The 14,958-nt window shown below is 44.8% G+C and overlaps 1 long non-coding RNA gene across 1 annotated transcript in view; it reads right to left on the bottom strand.

The window, feature by feature from the left end:
• Nucleotides 1-348: 348 nt before the first annotated feature.
• LOC138080250 (uncharacterized) overlaps nt 349-14,958 on the bottom strand; it is a 59,018-nt gene continuing 44,408 nt past the window's right edge. Inside the window, exons 4-6 of the long non-coding RNA XR_011144944.1 lie at nt 13,592-13,739; nt 4,368-5,888; nt 349-584 (exon numbers count right to left, since the gene is read on the bottom strand). This is a non-coding gene — a long non-coding RNA (uncharacterized lncRNA). The remainder of the gene's footprint in view (nt 585-4,367; nt 5,889-13,591; nt 13,740-14,958) is intronic.

Raw genomic sequence — 14,958 nt, 5'->3', positions numbered from 1 at the left:
GTATGAGAAATTCACTGATATGGCTTCAGATCTCACACTGCAACTAACCTTTCAGAATATGCCACCTGTCCAATTCTGGTGACATATCAAAAAAGATATCCAAGGAGTAGGAAATGGCAACCCACTCCAGTATTCTTGCCTGGAAAATTACATGGGCAGAGGAACCTGGCAGACTACAGTCCAGGGGTCCACAAAAGAGTCGGACATGAGTTAGTGACTGAGCCCACACACACACGATGTGTAATATATAATTTTTACTGCTGTGTAAATAAATGTTTTATCAAAATATTATGACTTTGAATAAAAAGATATCCACAATTATCTGAAAAGGCTCTTAAAATACTTTTACTTTTTCCAAATACAAATCTGTATGAAGTTCAGTTTCATTCATCTACTTCAAGGAAAGCAACATATCACTGAATACAAAAGCAGGCATGAGAATCCAGCTGTCTTCTATTAGGCTATTCGTTAAACAGATTTGCTGGGACTTCCTTGATGGTCCAGTGATCCATGCTTCCAATGAAGGGGGTGTGGGTTCGATCCCTGGTCTAGAAACTAAGATCCCACATGCTACATGGAGCAGCCTGGGGGGGGAAAAAAAGAGATATTTGCAAAACTATAAAACAATACAACTGTTCTTTTTATAAGAAGTATGCTAACATGTAAAAGATTTGTTACTGTTATTTTAAAATAATAAACAACTAATTTTAAAGCCTCTGTTTTTAGAAATTTTTTTCATATTTGTACTATGGTAAATATCTATAGCTACAATCCACATAAACAAAAGTATTTAAAGTCCTCAATAATTTTAAAGAGCATAAAAAGGGTCCCAAGACCAAAACATTTGAGAACTGTAGATACAGACCACCTAGTTCCTGACTCCCAGTTCTTTGGACTTGTTTCCAGCACACCTACCCCTCCCACTCACTTCTCCACAGAAAAAGAATTATAAAACACCTAAAAATAAAGTCAATAACAAAACCTAGCTGAAGAAGAGATAAGGGAGCAGGCAAAAGCTAAAGGGAGAATAAGATACTTTCCTTCCCTTCAATATAATGTTCCTTTAAGGCTACACACCAGAGCTTGGTGAGGCAGTCCTCCAGGCGAGGCAGAGTTCGCCCCTCCCTGCTGCCTGCGGTAGCAGACAGACGGGAGCAGAGCGAAAAGGGCAAGTTCAGGTGCTTTATCTCCCTCACACTCAGAAACTGAATTGATGTAGCGAATGATTAAGACAGGTGGGGCCATTTTTTATTAGTCACGATTTACCAGGGAAGAAGCAGAGGTCTGTGCCTTGACTAACAGCAGTAACTAAATCACAGGTGGGGGCAGCAGCCTCCAGGGTGCAACCCAGGTTTCCCTCCACGGGGCACAGACTCTAAGATGCCTCCCATCCCCACTCAAGCCCAGAGGCCCACCATTAAGATCCATTATTTTACCTGTAAGTAGGGTCTTTTAAGTCACATAAAATTCTCTTTTTTAAATCTTTTGTCCATTCTTTTGGGTAGCTGGTCTTTTTAATAAGATGAAAATGATCCTTTGTATTATTTTTCAACTACAAAACTAGTTTAAAACTGATTCAAAAGGAAAACAGTGAAGTAGAAGACAAAAAAATAAGAGATAACACAAAAGCTGGTTATTAGAAAATGGCCCTCTAACAAAACTAATCATATACAAAAGGCCTGAGGGACTTCCCTGGCAGTCCAGTGGTTATGATTTCATGCTTCCACTGCAGGGGGTGTGAGATCCATCCCTGGGTAGGAAACTAAGATCCCATACAGGGCACATCGTGGCCAAAAAAAAAAAAAAAAAAAATTCTGGGAATGAAGAAAGGAAGATTAAATACAGTATATATGGAAAAAAAACTGTAAATTTTATGCTAATAATTTTAAGGGTTTTTTTTTTTACTTTTTATAAAAAATTTTTAATGACCAAAACTAACTAGAGGAGAAGTTAACATTTTTAGTGATACTAATAGTAATAATACTCTCAAAGTGTCCTTTTAAAATGCAAACCCCTGGGACTTCCCTGGTGGTCCAGTAGCTGAGACTCCATGCTCCCAATGCAGGGGCCCTGGGTTTGATCCCTGGTCAGGGAACTTGATCCCACATGCCACAACTAAGACCCAGTGCAGCCAGATAATTAAATAAAAACTTTACCAAAAAAAAAAAAAATTAAAATGCAAACCCCTCAGGGCAGGAAGTGCTAGTGAGTTGTTCATCTTTCCTTTTGTGACAAAACTGTTTTTGGAGCCTAGGCCTGTCTGTCTGGTTGGAAGGAAAGAGGGTACTGAGGAGGGGCTGGCACGGCTCTGTGTTTAGCAACCCTGGTCAGCCTGGACTCAGATTATCCCAAGGCCAAAGCTGGCTGCCAGCACACCCCCTGCTGACTTTCCCAAGACTAGCACCCCCAGCAGCTGAATCTCAGTCCCAGAAGGAAACGGAGTCTCAGTTCCTGGTGGAAACAGAGACATCCCTGTCAATCTGGCCCTGCCCAGCTCCAAGGCCCTGGCTCCAAGCCCCTCACCCTGTCCCCTTCCCTCCTGTCCCTCCTCCCTCTCTCCTTCCTCCCCTTCTTTCTCCCTCCCCCCACCCCCATGCTCTGCTGGGTGACAGAGGAGCTCAGGTGTGGCTGCAGTCATATCAGGTGCTTCACCACCTCTCCTCACTCCTGCCTCCTGGTACTCTCAGCCAGAGGAGATGTGACAAATAGGTGGAGTCCTGAGGCCCAACCCTCAGCCTGTCTTGGCTCATTTCCCAAACTTATTTCTGAATCTGACGTCAGAATCAGACCAAGAAGAGGTCTGAGGGGTGTGGTACTATGTGCGGCAAAGGGAGATAGTTGTTGAGCTCTGACCCCGGTCATGGAGTTACTGCAAGAGATCTACCATTTACACCTTGCTCTGTGGCCCGTATGAATGTCCCATGTTACAGAAGCACTGCTGCTGCTGCTAAGTCGCTTCAGTTGTGTCCGACTCTGTGCAACCCCATAGACGGCAGCCCACCAGGCTCCCCCATCCCTGGGATTCTCCAGGCAAGAACACTGGAGTGGGTTGCCATTTCCTTCTCCAATGCATGAAAGTGAAAAGTGTAAGTGAAGTCGCTCAGTCGTGTCCGACTCCTAGCGACCCCATGGACTGCAGCCTACCAGGCTCCTCCGTCCATGGGATTTTCCAGGCAAGAGTACTGGAGTGGGGTGCCATTGCCTTCTCCAACAGAAGCACTACTGTGTCTCAAATTTGTCAATGCAGCCAGATAAATAAAGATTAAATCTATTTAAACGCTCCCCCTGCCTTGTGACTGCAGCCATAAAAGACACTTGCTCCTTGGAAGAAAAGCTATGACAAACCTAGGCGGCATATTAAAAAGTAGAGACATTACTTTGCCAACAAAGGTACATATAATCAAAAACTATGGTTTCTCCAGTAGTCATGCATGGATATGAGAGTTGGACCATAAAGAAAGCTGAGCATTAAAGAATTGATGCTTCTGAACTGTGGTGTTGGAGAAGACTCTTGAGAGTCACTTGGATAGCAAGGAGATCAAACCAGTCAATCCTAAAGGAAATCAGTCCTGAATATTTATTGGAAGGACTAATGCTGAAGCTGAAGCTCCAATACTTTGACCACCTGATACAAAGAACTGATTCACTGGAAAAGACCCTGATGCTGGGAAAGACTGAAGAAGGCAGGAGAAGGGGACAACAGAGGATGAGATCGTCGGATGGCATCACCAACTCAATGGACGTGAGTTTGAGCAAGCTCCAGGAGTTGGTGATGGACAGGGAAGCCTGGCGTGCTGCAGTCCATGGGGTCACAAAGAGTCGGACATGACTGAGTGACTGAATTGAACTGAAGTGTTACCCAGTCCATACCAGCTTATGACTACTAGTACTATCTTAAGCAACAGACACCAGAAACACCCCCTCTGTGTGCGCACACGTGTCTGTGTGTGTTTGTGTGTGGAGGGGTGAAAATACCTTGCATATTTTAATGAGAAGAAAGGTGACCCCTTTCAGAAAAAGGATAGGAATGACCAGTATACCCAACTAGCTGGTACCAGTTATTCTGTTGCTGACACTCTCTTCCACCCCCAGTGAAGATGAAGGCTCTAAGAATGAAGTGTGATGGGGCAGGTGCTGTGGCCAAGTTACCATGTATCCTTATGGTCTTATCCATGTGGGTGGGAACGGGAAGAAGGCCACAGCACAGAGTTGAGTTTAGGCAGAAAGGGCTCCTTTGTGAACCCTGCTAATGATTTAGTCCTGGGCTGACTCGAGCCCCTGGCAGCCCCTAAGGCATGTGCGTCAGTGGACTCCTTACCTTGCTAAAATCTCAGGAGTGGGATGGGATGTGGAAGGCAGATACTCACTGTGACCTCCAGCTTCTGCTGACTGCCTGGTCTGGAGTGACCAGCCTGTCCAGATAACAGACGACTGATGCAGCACTGACCCTCACCACACCCAAGGCCAGGAACTTGATCAGGCATGTTCAAGTGCATTACTGGACACAGTGGGTTGGAAGAATTAAAATCTGGACCACATCATATTTGGCAGTCTTTACCAAAGTCAGCCTCTGGTGAGAATGTGAACAGGAATCCAGAATCAAAGACCTAAAAACCAACAAGAGACGTGCCACCCCATGGACATTTCCAGTGCAGGTTGGTATTATGATTTGAAAGGCCCTAAGGAAGGTCCCCAGGTTCCCCTTCCTATCTAGTGAAATGATGCCTAAAATTCACAAATTAGATCCCTCTTCCTTTCCCTGCACTCCCTCTACTTTGGGCAGGGCTGGGTGGAGTTGGATGGAGCTGGGACCAGTGTTATTGTGAGTTGCTGACACTCTCTTCCACCCCCAGTGCAGATGAAGGCTCTGAGAATGAAATGTGATGGGGCAGGTGCAAGAGTGGACAGAAGTAATGACGAGGAAGTAACTTTCTAATAATGCCTGCAACTGATTCTATTGACAATCCAGACTTTTAGGTCTCTCTCCCTAGCCCCACCAAACACATCTGGGTTCACTCTTTGGAAACAGTGAGCTGCTTCTTCAAAGTACCCATCACTTCCTGCCACCCAAGACCTACGAGGTAGGATACTTTCAGGATAGGCTCTACGTAGGCTCAAAGACTATGTATAAGTGATTAACTCAAAACCTCCCTCTGTGGGTTCCTCTGTATAAATGGTGACATAGTAGAAAGCCTGGTGTATTTTGATGTGATCTGTCAGACTCTTAGTAGTCCTCCTTCCAAAAATATCCTCCTTGCTCCAGACCCACCTGGCACCTAAAATTTCACCATTAGAGGTACTTAAAAGTAATTCAGTAGGTCTCTTGGAAAACAAAAAGATTTCCTGATTCAGGGTAGGGGTAGGGGATTAGCAAGGAGAAGTCACATAAGAACAAATCAGTGGTAGCCTCTGAATTCCTAAGCACCACCTGAGGGATTTAGAGGTAGCAATCCAGTGTGGGAAGAGGAGTTGGGGTGGCGAAGCAGGAGGGCTGGAGGGTCTGAAGCCATTTTTCATAGTGAATACAGGGGCTTCAATTACATCATATATTTATTTGGGGTGGCTTTGGCAAAGGACTGATAAGAGACCTGGGATGCTAAAGACTCCTCCATAAACCATCCCGTGATGCTAACACTGCAACAAGAGAAACAAGCAGAGCTCTAAGACCTTGGAAATCAAGACACAGGAGTCCTGGACTTGGGGGTGGGGGGTGAGTGGGTAGGGAGAGAAGGGGGCACGGTTGGAAGAGAACACCAAATTCAATCCCTCCCAATCTTGGTCACTTTCCTTGTCAGAGGCAGGCAAACACCCCAAGGCTCAGCTGATGAATACCCAGGAAGGTCTTGAGTCCTCAGAATTCTCTGCAGGGTCTGCTCCCTGGAGAAGGCCTAGAATAGAAGTGCGGGACAGAAGGGCAGAGTGGACTGTGGGCTGGGCTGTCTGGTCACGTGATGCGATCTCACTTGCTTCTCCTCTGTAATTCTGTCCCCCTCCTCCTCTGGTCTCTCCCTCTGCTCCTTTCCCCTCCCTCTGCTCTGTTTTCATTTGGTTAAAATAGATGCAAACTCTGGTCTTTTCTATTTTTAATACCTAGCCATTACATAATCCACACTGTAATTGCTGACTTGAAAAAGTACTGGCAACAGTAGAAAATCCCCCGAGTTTTAAACAGGAAAAGGATTATTACAGCACAAAAGCCTTTGGCAGTTTTACTGACTGGTAAACCGTCTGTAGTCGTCACTTGCCAGTGTAAGTCACATGGGCCTTGGGAAACACTCGCCTCATCTCAGGGAAAGCAGGCTGGGGGAAGGGAACCACAGCCTCGGCTGGGAGGGGGAGGCTTTGTGTGGCGAAGAGGGGGTGGGCCCGGTCCAGAGGGGAGCGGGGAAGGAGTGAGCTTCAGGATACCCGTCCTCTCCTCCCACGGCCACCTTTTACTGCTTTTGTTTCTGGTTAAGACAGTCAAGTCTCCAACATCCCCAACCTCTCCCTCATTGACTGCCTGGGCCTTCTTACAGTCTCCAACACATTTCTGGGCAAGCCTGAGTGAGGGTGGACTATCCCAGTTAAACAGATGATTTCATAAAGACAAAGGAGCAAGCAAGACTGCTTGTTAATCACACAGATCTGACCCACTCCTCTGCAAGGCTTTCCACAGATTAAGTCAACCACCACACTAATTCCTCAATAAAATGCTCTAATAACAACATAAGCACTGAAGGTTTGATAAACGATTTCCCAATCAAATTGATATTAACTATCTCATTTAAGACAAACATTCTCTGTGTGTTGGTGGTGTGGGTAGTGTAGGAAATACAAAGGGGATGGGAACCACTTTCCCTGCTTTTGCCAATTCTGCCACAATCCTAACCCCAATAATCGAGGATCAGTCCAATCTGTATAACTATTCATGTCAATTCATTCCATAAACATTTGCTGAATGCCACATGCTGGACTAGTTGTTGGGGATATAACATTTAGCAACATCATTGCCCTCATAGAACTGCCAGGTCCATGAGGGAGACAGAGACATTAATCAAAATACTGCATGAGCATATCATTACTAACTATGACGATGTATTACATGGGAAGAGCACAGAACAGCTGGGGCACTTAGAACAGAAAGATCGGATAGGGTCTGAGGGTTCCTAGGTACCTAGGGACTTCAGGGTTCTTTAAATTCAGCATCCCATCTTCCTTCCCATTCCCTCCTTCCTTCCCGTTTTTTTCCATATAGAGAAGATAATGCTAGTTTCCTTATGGTCTCACTTGATTCACGTAGCAAACTAAAAATTCAGCACTGTAAGACAAAAGGTCATGTTACGAAAAGCCAAACCACACTTTACAATGAGAACTACACATAATTCATGACATGAATTAAGACTCAATCGGCTGCAGGTGTCAAAAATCCAAATCAAACTTTCAAAATGGAAAAAAGGGGGTGGGGGGAAGCCTAGACCCATGTAAATGAGATATCCAGACTTAGACTAGCTTCAGGCATGTTTAGATCTCTGATGCTCGAAAAATGTCATCAGTCTCCATTCCTAGATCTTGCAGCTCAGCTTTCACTTGTGTTGTCTTCAGAATTCCCCCTGAGGTACCAAGATGGTCACCAACAACCTCAGGATTACATACATTCTAGAGGCTTAGCAACCCAGTTGGAAAATAAATGAGAATTCATTTAACAGTTTCAATGAAAATCCAGAGTCCCAGCTGGCCTGAATTTGAGACCATACCCTTCTCTGACTGGCACAGTCAGGTGTCCTCCACCTAGAGCCAAAGAATGGACTCAACTCCACCATAACTGATCTGAGAATAGGAAGGAGGTGATCCCTCAAAGGAAAATCGAGGTGCTCTTATCTAAGAAGGGAGAATGACGCTGGGCAGTCAAAGCCCATGATCTCTACTGTCCTCAAAGTTTCTAATTAAGCAGATGTTAAGAAGAAACAGCAGGTTCTTCCATCAACTGGGTCTTTCTTCCTGAGGAATGAGCAAGAGTGCTTATTTAGTGTGGCACTGACTGGATCTGCCCTGTTCCCAATCCAGCTACATGGAGACCTTGGCATCTTTAGGGCACTCAATGGAGTCTTAATATTCGTTGATGTACTTGCTCAGAGAAGTCTTCAAGTCTCACACCTCGTGAAAGACTTCTCCTTCTCCTCCCTTCACTCCCTACTCAGTGCTGGCAAGGCTGCGAAGGCCACAGCTCTCTTTGGCTTTGTTAACTGTCCTCAGGGTCTGTGTAAATTACATGAAAGAAAGGGAATGACAAGCCCTTTGTTGGGAAGTTTTGCTTCCCTTTTGGAATCTGAATTGAAAATGGCTTCCGCTGGGCAGGAAGGGGAGTATCAAGATAGTTTCTGGAGCATGCAACCAATAGACCTCCAGAGAAAAGATTTTGGGGGGTGTCGGGGGCGGGTGGATCACTGTCAAACATTCTACAAGTTACACAGCACTACAGCAATCATATGTCAGCTGCAACCACCCTGTCCATGTCCTTATAAAAGCTGCCTGGACCCCCCTATCCAATACCCTCCCACAATTTCTGCAAATTCCCAGCAACTAATGCTTTTTTCAACCCGCCATGGGCTCCGAAATCACTGCAGATGGTGACTGCAGCCATGAAATTAAAAAGACGCTTGCTCCTTGGAAGAAAAGCTATGACAAACCTAGACTGCATATTAAAACGCAGAGACATTACTTTGCCAACAAAGGTCCATCTAGTGACAGCTATGGTTTTTCCAGTAGTCATGTATGGATGTGACAGCTGGACCATAAAGAAAGCTGAGTGCCAAGGAACTGATGCTTTTGAACTGTGGTGTTGGAGAAGACTCTTGAAAGTCCCTTGAACTGCAAGGAGATCCAACCAGTCCATTCTAAAGGAGATCAGTCCTGGGCGTCCATTGGAAGAACTGATGCTAAAGCTGAAACTCCAATACTTTGGCCACCTGATGCGAAGAGTTGACTCATTGGAAAAGACTCTGATGTTGGGAGGGATTGGGGGCAGGAGGAGAAGGGGACGACAGAGGATGAGATGGGTGGTTGGCATCACTGACTCGATGGACGTGAGTTTGAGTAAACTCTAGGAGTTGGTGATGGACAGGGAGGCCTGGTGTGCTGTGATTCATGGGGTTGCAAAGAGTCGGACATGACTGAGAGACTGAACTGAACTGAACTGAAAGGAAATCAACCCTGAATATTCACTGGAAGGACTAATGCTGAAACTGAAGCTCCAGTACTTTGGCCACCTGATACAAAGAGCCGACTCATTAGAAAAGACCTTGATGCTGGGAAAGATTGGAGGACAGGAGAAGGGGATGACAGAGGATGAGATGGTTTGATGGCATTACCAACTCAATGGACATGAGTTTGAACAAGCTCCAGGAGATGGTGAAGGACAGGAAAGCCTGGCCTGCTGCAGTCCATGGGGTCACATAGAGTCGGACACAACTGAGCAACTGAACAACAACAAGAGAAGCCATCGCGATGAGAAGCCCATATCCCTCAACAAAGAATAGCCCATGTGTAGCCATGAAGATTCAGCAAAGCCAAAAATAAATAAATACATTAGAAAAAAACCACAGCCTTAAATATTGTTTAACCTAAAGGAATCCTCTAATAAAATTTAAGACAACATGAATACAGTCCAAATCAAATAAGTGAGAACATTAAAAATAATAAATAAGTAGGGGTCTTCCCTGGCAGCCCCGTGGTTAAGAATCCACTTTGCAATGCAAGGGATACTGGTTCAAACCCTGGTTCGGGATGATCCCACATACTGTGGAGCAACTAAGCCTAAGAGCTACAGCTGTTGAGCCTGTACACTACAACTACTAAGCCCGCACGCCTAGAGCCCGTGTGGCACAAGAGAAGCCACCACCATGAGAAGTCCATGCACTGCAATGAAGGGTGGCCCTGCTCGCTGCAACCAGAGAAAGCCTGTGTGCAGCAAACAGACCCACCACAGCCCCAAAGCAAGGTAAGTAAGTAGGTCTTTTAAAAAATAAATACATAAATAGGAACATTCTGGTCATATTGCTCTGTACTTGCTTTTTTCTTTTTTAGGGGGGTGGATATGAATTTATTTACATTCAAGCCTTACACAGGTATAAAAGTCACATTTTATGACAAATTTAAAATGAAAACAAAGTTGCAACTGTCCCCAGAAAACTCAGGACCTGTACTTTCACTGACCCCTCTTTTCACAATTCTGTGGGGTATCCTTGCTTTTTTCACTGATACAGAAGCTATTGTTATGTTTTCATAGCCACACAGCATTTCACAGTCCTACTCATGGATATTTACCAATGCAAGGAACATTCTCATCCAGAGAACACTGTGCTCAAGACTAAGCACTTCTTTAAACGAAACTTAGTTTGCCCTGCTGTGACTTGTCTACTTGTATTCTTTGCCCATTTTCTATAGAGTCTGTTGTCTTATCGTTATTGATTTTTAGAAATCCTTTATATATTATAGAAATTAATCCACTATCACCTACATCCCCAAAATTTCTCCCAGCCTGTTGACTGTCTTCTATCTTTGTTTATGTTGGCTATGTCACACAGTAGTTTCTCATCTTTATGTGGCAAAAGCAATTATGAACAATTTAGAAAGTACTGTCATGGGTGCAATGCACTTGAAGCTCTGAGCCACACAGCCTCTTCTGCTGGGGACCACAGAGTTGTGCTTAGTAGGTTTCTGTGGTGAAATGGCTGAGTAAGCAATCATTTTCTGAGCTGTTCATATCTGGTTTTACAGCCACGGTGGTGGTATAAATTAATCAAGAAAAAAGCAAAAGAAATGTGAAAATTTTAGTTGCTTGCTTGTTTGCATCTACTAGGAGGCTTCTTTCCTAAATGTTTGAGTAATGTACTAACAATGTCAAAGAAATCCTGAGCCACTGAAAATCCAAAAACATCTTTATAAACAATAATCTGAGTATTTCCAGACCCTTTCAAACTGTGGGCTTTAGGGCATTATTTGCTGTCACTGCAGAGGGAAAAAAGTACATTCCAAACCCCACAGGAATAGAAGGCTCAAGAGTCCAATAACTCTTAGTATTTCAACCAAGAAATCGTTAAAGTTTCCCCTCAGCCTTTCACAGAAGATAAGCATTGGCCCCACTCTGATCCCGAACAGTTAAAAAACCCTAGTGGCCAGATGGGATTTTCCCTGCAAGAGTACTTAGTCCTTGTTGCTGCAAACTCTGCCTACAGACCCAGTACTCTGTGGAGGCTGTCCCATTTGGCCAGAACTACCCAATGGCAACCCACTCCAGTACTCTTGCCTGGAAAATCCCATGGAAAGAGTAGCCTGGTGGGCTGTAGTCCATGGGGTCGTGAAGAGTCAGACACGACTGAGTGACTTCACTTTCACTTTTCACTTTCATGCATTGGAGAAGGAGATGGCAACCCACTCCAGTGTTCTTGCCTGGAGAATCCCAGGGACAGGGGAGCCTGGTGGGCTGCCGTCTATGGGGTTGCACAGAGTTGGACACAACTGAAGCGACTTAGCAGCAGCAGCAACCTGCCTCCCCAGTGCTAAAACTCTATGGTATTCAGCCAGCTGTGCAGAAGGCAGGACTAAAAGATGCTTCTGGACATCTTTTCCCTAGTTGAAACCTGACACTCCTTAAGGAACTTGGTTTCTGGACAATGAAGATTCTGCCATAAAAATCATCCTTCAGTACCCAGTGGTATCCAAAGGAGAAACAGATGGTCTATCTCAGTGTTGTTTTATTCCTATAACCTTAAAACAAAACAAAACAAAACAAAACCCTCCCTTGGCCGAGGTCTATACCAAACAACTATGCGCCTCCTCCTCATTGCTGTTAAGTTACTAACTAACCTCTCGCTCTTCAAGGACTTTGCCTCCTTGATCAGTCTGCCTTTCCACTTCAAGTCAGACCTGCTGCCTGCTCACGATCTCCTATATCCTCCTATATATAGGACCTCTCCTCATCTCATCTACAGCTGCTTCTTCAACTTCACTGAGGCTTCCAGCCTCTCGATACCACCTCCCTCATCACTTTGCTGCCTATCAGTCCTCTCCTCAATTCACTTCTTTCTCTAGTCAACTAGATGACCACTCTGCTACTAATATCCCAGATTCCTCCTACTCCAAGTCTTCCATTTGCCCACAGAACACAGCTCCTATCTGAGTATGAATATACTCTGCTTTAACCCCCAAGCTGTTGAGTGGGCACTGCTAAAGCAATCATTAGTCATGAGGGCTGCTCCCTCCAGGAAGCTGCTGCTTCCAATATTAGTTGGGTCTTCAGCACTGTTCAGTTATCCTCCCATGTGTCTCCAGATCACTCCATGAGCACAACAGCTTTTAAAAGGCATGCCACTATCCCCACTCTCCCAACTGCTCCTGGCAGATGATCTCAATTTCTGCTGCCCAGAGAACACATAGCCCAACAGAAGGAAAACGTCTCTCCAAAATCTTATCAAACCCTTCTGCCCATCACAACCCTCACCCCGACACCATGCCCCTCGCCCTGATCACATGAGACTTGACAGTGCTCAACAGAGTGCTAGCGAAAGGTAGGAGAGCAATAGACGGTGGTGTAGTGGTGATACAGTTAGAATCCGCGACGGCCTTGTCTTCTGTTCAAGTTTAATCTCTCTACCGGTGCTTTGGATACAGCAGACCCTCCTCCCCAGGAGACTTGCTCAACAATTGTTATTCTCTTTTCTGTCTTTAACTTCTCCTTCTCTACTTTTTCCCCACAGTGCAAAATCATGCTTGGGTCTCAAAAAATAAACAGACTTCCCTAGATCCTGTGTCCCCTCTTCACTAACACTCCTCTCTTCAAACAAGCTTCTCGAAAGAGCAGCCTCCCTGACAGGGTCCACCCTTGCCCTCAGCTGCCAGTTGCAGAGAGACTATCTAATAAAAGAGAGTGGACTCCTCTTATTTACCAAACGTCTGTTCTTTGAAAACTGCTTTAGAGATTAGCAAAGAAACCATGAAAATAAATACACTGTGTTGCTATAAATTCCTAATTTTAATATATGAATGAGGAGAATAGATTTCCCTTTGTAATCAACACCACCTCTGACTAGGGTGCAAGCAAGTTTATTTAGTGTTAGACAAACCGGTTTTCACAAAACTTCCCTGATTCTTTAGATCCAAAAGCTAAAAATAATCTTTCCTCTCTGAGTTCCCACATTAGTCTTACACCTGTCATACCTTATCACTTTATATCAAATTATTACATAACTCTACAGTTAATAAGTAATTGATAAACAAATGCATAGACTTTACAAGTACCTATTATAGACTGGATAATTTTAACAATAAATCAATCTACTCAACCAATTAACTCAGGATCCTTGAAGATCCTCCATGACATTTTGCTAACTTAGTAAAGTTACATTCAGTCATTCACAACCTGTAATAAAAGTTTTCACTTATTTAAAGCCAGCTTAAGAATACCAAATACTAAGATGTTACCATGTCATTTAGTGTTCAGACTGAAAAGACTAAGGTGAAAGTCAATAGGAGCAGGAATTACCCAATCTGAGGTAACCAGGAGGGTGAGCAGAGCATTCCAGGGGAAGGAATGCATTTTTCCCTCTCTTACCTGAAAAACGGTCCAAGAAAGGCTCCTTAAGGAGGGACTGAGACTTCCCCTCGCACAGTGTCTGCTTCAATTCCTTTCACATAATCTGAGCATCTGAAGCACAGGTGCCACTTCGCCATTCCTAGACCTCCCGTAGTTTTGTTCATTTCTGAAACAAGGAAATTTGTCTAAAAAATCTCCAAAGTTTTTTCTGATGCAAATAACTGCACATTATTTAAAGTATGGAAATTAAATCTGATTCTGAAAAGCAGGTTTAATGCTAAAAAAAAAAAAAAGTGGTAAATCCTTTTGTGAATATGAAAAATCTCCATGTCCTTGTCTCCCAACCACCCTCAACATGAGATCATCTGTATGAAATTGGTAATTCTCCTAAAGCACAAGACAGGGACTGGCATCAGATACTTCTAAAGTACTGACATTCCTGCACCCACAGTCCCTCTGAAGAAGCCAGGCTTTAATCCTCACCCAGGCAGAAATATGGGCTTGGAGGACTGCGTAAAGGTGAAAAGGTGGCCAGGAAAGCATGCCACGAAACACAGGGCAGAGCCAGGTGACGGACCCTGGTCCCCCTGGAGCCAGAGCCAGAACCTCCCAATTTGCTTTAACCTTGTAGAGGGCATAATTTCCAGCCAGGCTAATAATCACCAGGGCCACACAGCCAGAGGGCAGGGCCAGGCTGGGTAAGCAAAAGCCGGGGATGAGCCTGAGAGGCTCCCGATTTAGAATCCAAGCAGTGAGGAGGAAGGGTGGTGGAGAGCCTCCTACAGATGACTTATAAAGTAGCTGCCTTCTTTGAGAAAGATCCAGGTTGCCAACAGGAACTCTCCTACCTCCATGGGCCTCTCACTTGCCCCACAGACCGTCTCAGCAGCCTGTTCTCTTTAGGAGGAGAGATCATGTGACTGTGACTCAAGTCACACTAGCATACTGACTTTGGGAATGTCCCCTCTCTGTGGAGTCACCAGCTCAGAGCAGAAACTTCCCATGGTGCCATTTCCTCCCTCCCTGCTACAACACCTTGAGTCTTAAGACTTGTCACCAAACCACCTAGCCAAGTTATAATGGGAGGCTGTGGGAAGAATGCTCTACACAACTCAGCATGCCTTGGGCAAGAGATCCCTTCAGTCCTTCACACGATCGCTCTCTCACTCACTTACCCACTCAATCACGCACTGTCTCCAAGCACTATGACTGCCCACTATGCTCCAAGCACTCAGCTGCAAGGGTGCCCTACAGGACCCTTAGCAGACAGCAGTCTGTCAGCTGCCTAAGACACCTCTAAAGTGGACCCTGTGACCCAGAACTTCTGACAGGAGACAACTGCTTTTTGTGTCTATGCTATCAGGACCAGTTAAACAATTTCATCC

The sequence above is a fragment of the Capricornis sumatraensis genome, chromosome 1 (genome assembly GCF_032405125.1).
Source record: "Capricornis sumatraensis isolate serow.1 chromosome 1, serow.2, whole genome shotgun sequence".
NCBI lineage: Eukaryota > Metazoa > Chordata > Mammalia > Artiodactyla > Bovidae > Capricornis > Capricornis sumatraensis.
This window is presented reverse-complemented; position numbering and strand designations above follow the sequence as displayed.